Here is a 6,335-nt window from a genome sequence, read left to right on the forward strand (position 1 = left end):
GGCTGCTGAGAGTTGCTCCAAAGGGAGCAGGTTTCGTCCCAGCACAGCTGGGCAGCTTGGGAATATCCCCAAGAGCTGTAAACAAGTTAAACTGCATGCTCCAAGTGCTCATCATAGGCATCAGGGCACTCCTAGCGGGTTCATTCGCCTTTTGAAACTACACGACGGCTGTGCACAGCTCCAAACTGTGAGACTGCATTGCCTCCACTTACCGGCCTGACCTTGAGCACTTAAAAGCCACCTGACATCAAAACTGTTAATAACTATGGGGACCAAAGAAAGCTTTGACTCCTTTTTAAGCCTGTTTTACTTCTCCATCAGCTGCCAGGAGGGCATCCTTTGAGTAGAGAGAACACATGTAGCTCAACTCCCTCACTTTCTGAAATCCTCGTTCCGTGGTCTCACCTCAGGAAGTTGCAGATAATGCTGGGCAGAGAAGAAACATTTATTAGTCCCTCTGTGAAGGACAGGGCAAATCTAGAGGTGGCTATGTCCTCATGCTGCAGAATGCTTTGTTCTGCCTGGAGCCTTCGCTTGCCTGCCCTGCCCTCTGCGCCCAGCTAGCTCTGCCTGCAGCGACAGCGGTGCTCAACAACCTTGCTCAAGCTGAGCTTTAAACCAGTCTGTTTTCTGTCCCAGGGCTGCCAACATGAAATGCTGGATATGTTTGCAAGATTCTGCCTGCAGAAATTCCCTTCTGAGAGGGCTACTCCCAGATAAGGCCAAGAGGAAACCTTTGGTTAGGTTGCACCTGGCTGAATGTGGACACAGTGCTGGTGGTGCTGGAGGATAACGTTTGTTTCTTCATTTCATGAGGGATCTTGCCCATACCTGAGATACCTGGACACTTCTCTGGTGATTTGGCACATTTGAGAAATACAAAACGAACAAACAAGGTTCGTGTAACGGAAGCAAACAGCTGGTGGCGTGTGTGATTGCTCGAGAGTGTGCAATTAGAAGAAAGGAACCTAAATAACTGTTACATTCCCAACAGCGTAGTCTTGTGAATAACCAGAAGGACCTATTCATTATTTGCCTCCAAATATATCTCCACTCAAATGATTCTTCTGTTTGGGGGAATCTCTATTAATAGAGACCGAGGAAAATAATGTCATCTTTGTCTCTTTCTAAGACATGTCCTTATTTTGTTTTGGACAATGGGGTCATTTATGATGATGAGGTAACTTGTTCTGAATCCTGAAAATGTAATTTCAGATGAACTGTGAGTAGTTTTACTAGCTGTTGAAACGTCTTTGCGACCTCATTTCCAGTTTACAATAGGCAGCATTCTAACACTGGTGTAAACAGCAGCTTGGGCATCTGTGTGCTGCCTTGAATGAAAAGAGAAAAAAAAAGGAATTTAAAACAACACGGCAGGTCTGTGAATATTGCTCTCTTTCCTACCTTCCTGCCATGTGCTCATCTCAGAGGCACTGCCCACCACCGTGGCCCAGCACGGGGGCTCACGGGGCGCTGAGCTGCAGCAGTGCAGCCTGCACTGGTGGTACAGAGCAGCCAACAGCTGCTCCACATACAGCAGGCAGCAGCTGAAATGCAGCCCTTTGCCTTTTCCTTGTCTTCCAGCAGCTGCTCATCATGCACGGTGAGCTGCTGATTCTGATCTGAGCACTGGGGAGCATCTCTGCCCTTCCAGTTTCTCTTATTTTGGAAAAGTCAAAGATCAGGATTTACAACAGAAGCCATTACAGAGGGCTCGTAAACCTCTCAGCCCGCAGATTGTAAGCAGGTAGTTAAAGTTAAGCACCTGCTGCAGTGTTTCGCTGACACGCAGCGCTGTGCCCATGCAGTCTGGGGGATGCAGCACTGTGGGATGAGGCCCGTGTCCCTTCCAGAGGTGCACTGCCCCATCCTCTCTGCCTGGGCAGAGGGCAGTGATGCTCTGCAGTGAGGCATTGCGACTTCATGGCATCTGCCACACGTTACATTTGTGATTGATCTTTGCACAGATGCAAAACCCTTTAATTTATTGAATGAGTTTCGTCTGAGGGAAGCAGAGCAAGTCAGTGCTGTAGTTTCTTTCTTGTTCAGACCATACAGGGGCAGATTCTGCAGTAACATCCTCAGTACTTATATTCGAATGTCAGAGCAGATAAGGGAAAAAAGATTCAGTTTCAGATGGTGTCCAAGTATCCTGGCTTGTTTATGTCACGAAGTACCTGTATTTAGCAGATGTTACTTACATTTTTACAACAGGGCTAGAAAAACTAAGGAGATGAAGAGAGGCGGGTGCAAGAACTTGCCAGCGTAGATACTGCTGTGGTTTCAGACTCCATTTAAACTAAGCTCATGTAAGCTGTTGTGCTGATACAAGAAGTATGGGGAATGCTGCTGCCACAATTTATGGTTGCATTGTAAATTAACCAGGGCAGCTCAGCTGCTGTAAACTAGTTCAAGTTTATTTCAAGAGTATTTTCACATAAAGCGGTATTGCTTTAATTATCTATTTTAAAACCACATCATTTTGTTAATCCACTGTAACTTTTTATATGCAAAGTAGCTTTCAGAAAATTGATGAGGTGCCAAATTCTGCACTGCCTGTGTTTCTGCTTCACTGAAGGTTTGGACTTCAGTTACTTTTAAGGACAGAACTCAACCTCTTCTGCCCTGTTAGAGTGTGGAGGGAACAACTCTTGATCTCATTAATTTGTGTGATTGCAACGGGTCATGTGAAGTATGAGAAATGCTTTCTTATCTGGCCAATAAAACAGACATCATCTTCCAAGGAAAAACATCTTGGCTTTTTCTTATCAGTCTGCTTAGCAAAACAACAACCAAAACCAACAGAAAACCACACACTAACTTCCATACTATGCTAAGATTAAAAGCTTTGAGCAGAGAGGGTTTCACCCAAGCACAATAAAGGCGTTAAGCTGTTCTTTTTGTACACTTTGCTCTGTGAATGAAGTTCAGTTCCTCGTGCCTTCTTTACCCTGTGATTTATTTTCCCTCTCTTCTCTACCCAGATAACCATGGTCAAGAGCATCACTAAGAGCAGCTGCTGTAGCAAAAACTCCAGTCTGGAGGACAGCTGGGAGTTTCACAGAGACTGTCCTGGCAGCAGAAAACACACCTAAAATTGCTCAGAGCTGCTGACTGCTACCCCACTGTGCCCCACTGGCAAACAGTGCAGATCCTTGCAGCCACGCTGGGCATCTGCAGGTGAAAGCCTCCTCAGTGTGACTGGGAGTGCTTGGGAAGAGGCTCAGCAGGTGGGCTGCTTCTTTAGCCAGTGCAGATGAGGGTATTTCCACCAGTACATTGGAGTGGCAGTGACTTTGTACTGCTTTGAGGCCTGGCCCGTTGGAGTCTCATATCAGCTTTAGCTAAGCAGCGCTGGATGGCTGTCTTCGTACTATTACGCTATTTACAAAATGATTGTAATTAACTAGATGATGACTTAATAAACGTGTAAGATAAATTCTTGGCTGGAGAGCAAAAATGGTTGGCAGCTTCTGCTTTCTTAAATTAAAACAAGAAGTTGCTTCGACATTACATTTCCAAACAGGCAAAAACTTGCATTGCCATTTGCAGTGGTAAAACAAAACGATGACAGTAGTGTTGTTCAAGTGGGTTGTGCTGGAAATTGTTTGACTTCAAAACTCCCATTTATTTGTGCACAAAACCCGTTGCTTTCTTTCCAGCTCACGAGGGGTAACACGGCTATCTATACATGATTATTTACTGTACTAACTCAGAATATTTGCTTTTCCTGTGATGTGTACTTACGTGAATTTAGATTAATTGAGTGAATGCTTCCTCTCTAATTCTCCCTTTCTCCAACTGCTAGTGTTGCTGCATTTGCATGCATGCCAATTGGGTCTCTTTAAAAGAAGCAATAATGTGGTTTAAAAAAGCGACACAATTATTTTAAGCATTTTCTTTCTGAAGTTTTCATCCAGCTGTAGTTAATTTCGGTGTGATTAGCCTGACCTTTCACCCCTTAAGGAAGTAGTTTAGCAAAAGGCATAAATGTGGTCACTGCATATGTGTGTGTGTGTTTTGTGTGTATATATGTAATCATAATCTTTCTGTTGGTTTATGTTCAGCATGGAGAAGTTTGAATACAAATAGTTGTGCACACTTTTATCTGTGCTGAACGTGGACATTGAAATTATGCATTTTTCCCCTTACAGAAGATTTTGATGAATGCAGTATTGCAAGAAAAGCCCTGGTTTGTTTTTCTTAAGTCTTACTGGACTGAGTCGAACCACACTGAACACTGTTTGACTTTCCTTCTGAGTTCCTGCCTGCATTTTAAGTACATCCATTTACTGGTCAGAGATTCAGGACTCTAAAACGTTGCTTGTGTTTATTAAAAGGGTACAAATTTGCACGAAATAAGTTCAAACTGCAGCATGGATTTGCAGTGCAGGCACAAGAGAGAATGAGAGCTGAGGGAGAAAACAACCTCTGGGTATCTATCAGCAGGCAGAGGGCCTGATCTTGGTTTTTCTCTCTCAAGCATGGGTTCCTGCCTCTGTTAGCCCTTGTGGAGGGGAAGCTCTTGTGGATTCGCGTGTTACATGAAAAGGATTCATTAATTGTATTGTTGCCTTTTGCTCCTGTTTGAGCCTGCAGTGATTTGAGAATAACTCGCCTAGGGATCTGCCTCTGGGTCTCTGCTGAACATTTTACATACTTGTGTTTGAAAGCCTGGGGCATTTATCCTTGTCCTGCTCCAGAGAGGCTGCCCAGGGGGTGCTGCACGCTTGGATCCAGAGCTGAGCTCCCATCATTTGTGGGTCATAAGAACCAGTGCTAAGGCAGCAACTCAGATTAAATTTGGAGCTGCTTTTCAAATGTCACACGTTACAGGAAATGACTGATGGAGAGATGACTCAGCTCTTTGTTTCCTCTTGGTCTGATTTGAGGTGTGCGGTGCTACAAACTCAGCAAGAACAATTTTTGAGGGATTTATAACTGCAAAATTCTTTGGGGATTTAATCCAGTATTGCTGCGATGCCCTTATGGCACTCCCAGCTGTAACTGATGAGCCTTAAACAGCATCTTTTAGGTGCTGTGTCTTGACACTAGGTCAGGCATTTGAAAAATAAATCCAGTCTGTGATTCTCTAAGCCCTGATGGAAGGGTGGCTCAGAAGGCCAGTGCTCAGCTCCAAGCCCAGTGCTGCTGCCTGCTGAGCCCTGCCACTGCCAGCGGTTGCCTGTGTGACAGTCCAGGTGGATTCTTAAAATCTCTCCCTTTCCTTTGTTTCTTTAAAATATGTATTTTTCTCAGCCTGGTTTCATTGGCTGGGGAGTTTTATTTCTTAGGAACCTTGGACAGTGTGTTTTCCTGCTCAGCTAGCAGGAATAATAGTGACGTAATGCTATAGATGTATGGCTGTTGTCATTTGATGCTAATAACGAGTAAAGCTAAGTTACCTGAATGTCCTTTATTCCTCACATGGCCCTTTTCAGTTAAATGCTTCAAATCTGGATGTGTTCAATACCTTGAGATATGCCTTGTGGCAGCGCTGCCTTACAGACAGAAGAGTAGCCGATCTGAACTTCCACCAGAATGACTTCTGAGTACGATCTCCCATCTTTTAATTTTGCAGTGACCTTTTCATTTGGGAAGCAACTTTCCCTGTCTGCGTGCTGCCAGTCTGGAGACGAGCCCTGTACCTGTGCTGTGTGCACGTTGGCGCGTGGCTGTCACCGCGGGAGGATGATGCATTGTGAGAATGTTGCCTAAAGCACAGCAGCAAAGTTTGCGTTCGCAATCCGCTGAAATTAAAGCAGAGCTTGGCACGCTCAGCAACAGTTCAAAATCCGATCTTGTGTTGTCACAAATTTTCTGTCATTTGCTTAATGATAGCTTGAATTGTGTACGCTATCAGCTTTCCCTTCCTTACTGTAGAGAAATTTGTGTTCCCATTACATCGAGAGCTCTGGAGTTGAAAGCTGCTAGCAGTTGTGCTGCTATGCTCCTGATTTGCCAGAACGGAAAGAGCTGCTCACCAAATAGTCTAATTTCAGCATCTGTCAAAGAAATGAGTCCGATCAACAGTAGAGTTCATTTGATTGCTTTGAAAAAAATTAAGTGCTGCCTTATGACACACAAGGCATAAATTAAATCATAACTAGATCAAGATTACTGACAAGAAGTGATGACAGGTGTTGTGAATAAGATGACACAGGGCTGCTGCCCTGTGTAACAACTGTCAGTCATCGGCCAGTTCTGAGGTTCTGTGGAGAATGGGGAACAGTTCCTAGAAATGCGTAGGAACTGTTATTAACAATCACATCATCAAAAAAATAATTTATGGTACAAACATTTGCTTCTTGAGCAGCTGCAGACACATCTCATAC

The 6,335-nt window shown here is 44.3% G+C and overlaps 1 long non-coding RNA gene across 1 annotated transcript in view; it reads left to right on the forward strand.

The window, feature by feature from the left end:
* The window catches only part of LOC128080930 (uncharacterized), a 125,323-nt gene extending 119,467 nt beyond the window's left edge, over positions 1 to 5,856 (forward strand). The window contains exon 4 of the long non-coding RNA XR_008206926.1: positions 5,582 to 5,856. This is a non-coding gene — a long non-coding RNA (uncharacterized LOC128080930). The remainder of the gene's footprint in view (positions 1 to 5,581) is intronic.
* Positions 5,857 to 6,335: the final 479 nt, after the last annotated feature.

Source organism: Tympanuchus pallidicinctus, unplaced genomic scaffold, assembly GCF_026119805.1.
Source record: "Tympanuchus pallidicinctus isolate F22 unplaced genomic scaffold, pur_lepc_1.0 scaffold20, whole genome shotgun sequence".
Classification (NCBI taxonomy): Eukaryota; Metazoa; Chordata; class Aves; order Galliformes; family Phasianidae; genus Tympanuchus; species Tympanuchus pallidicinctus.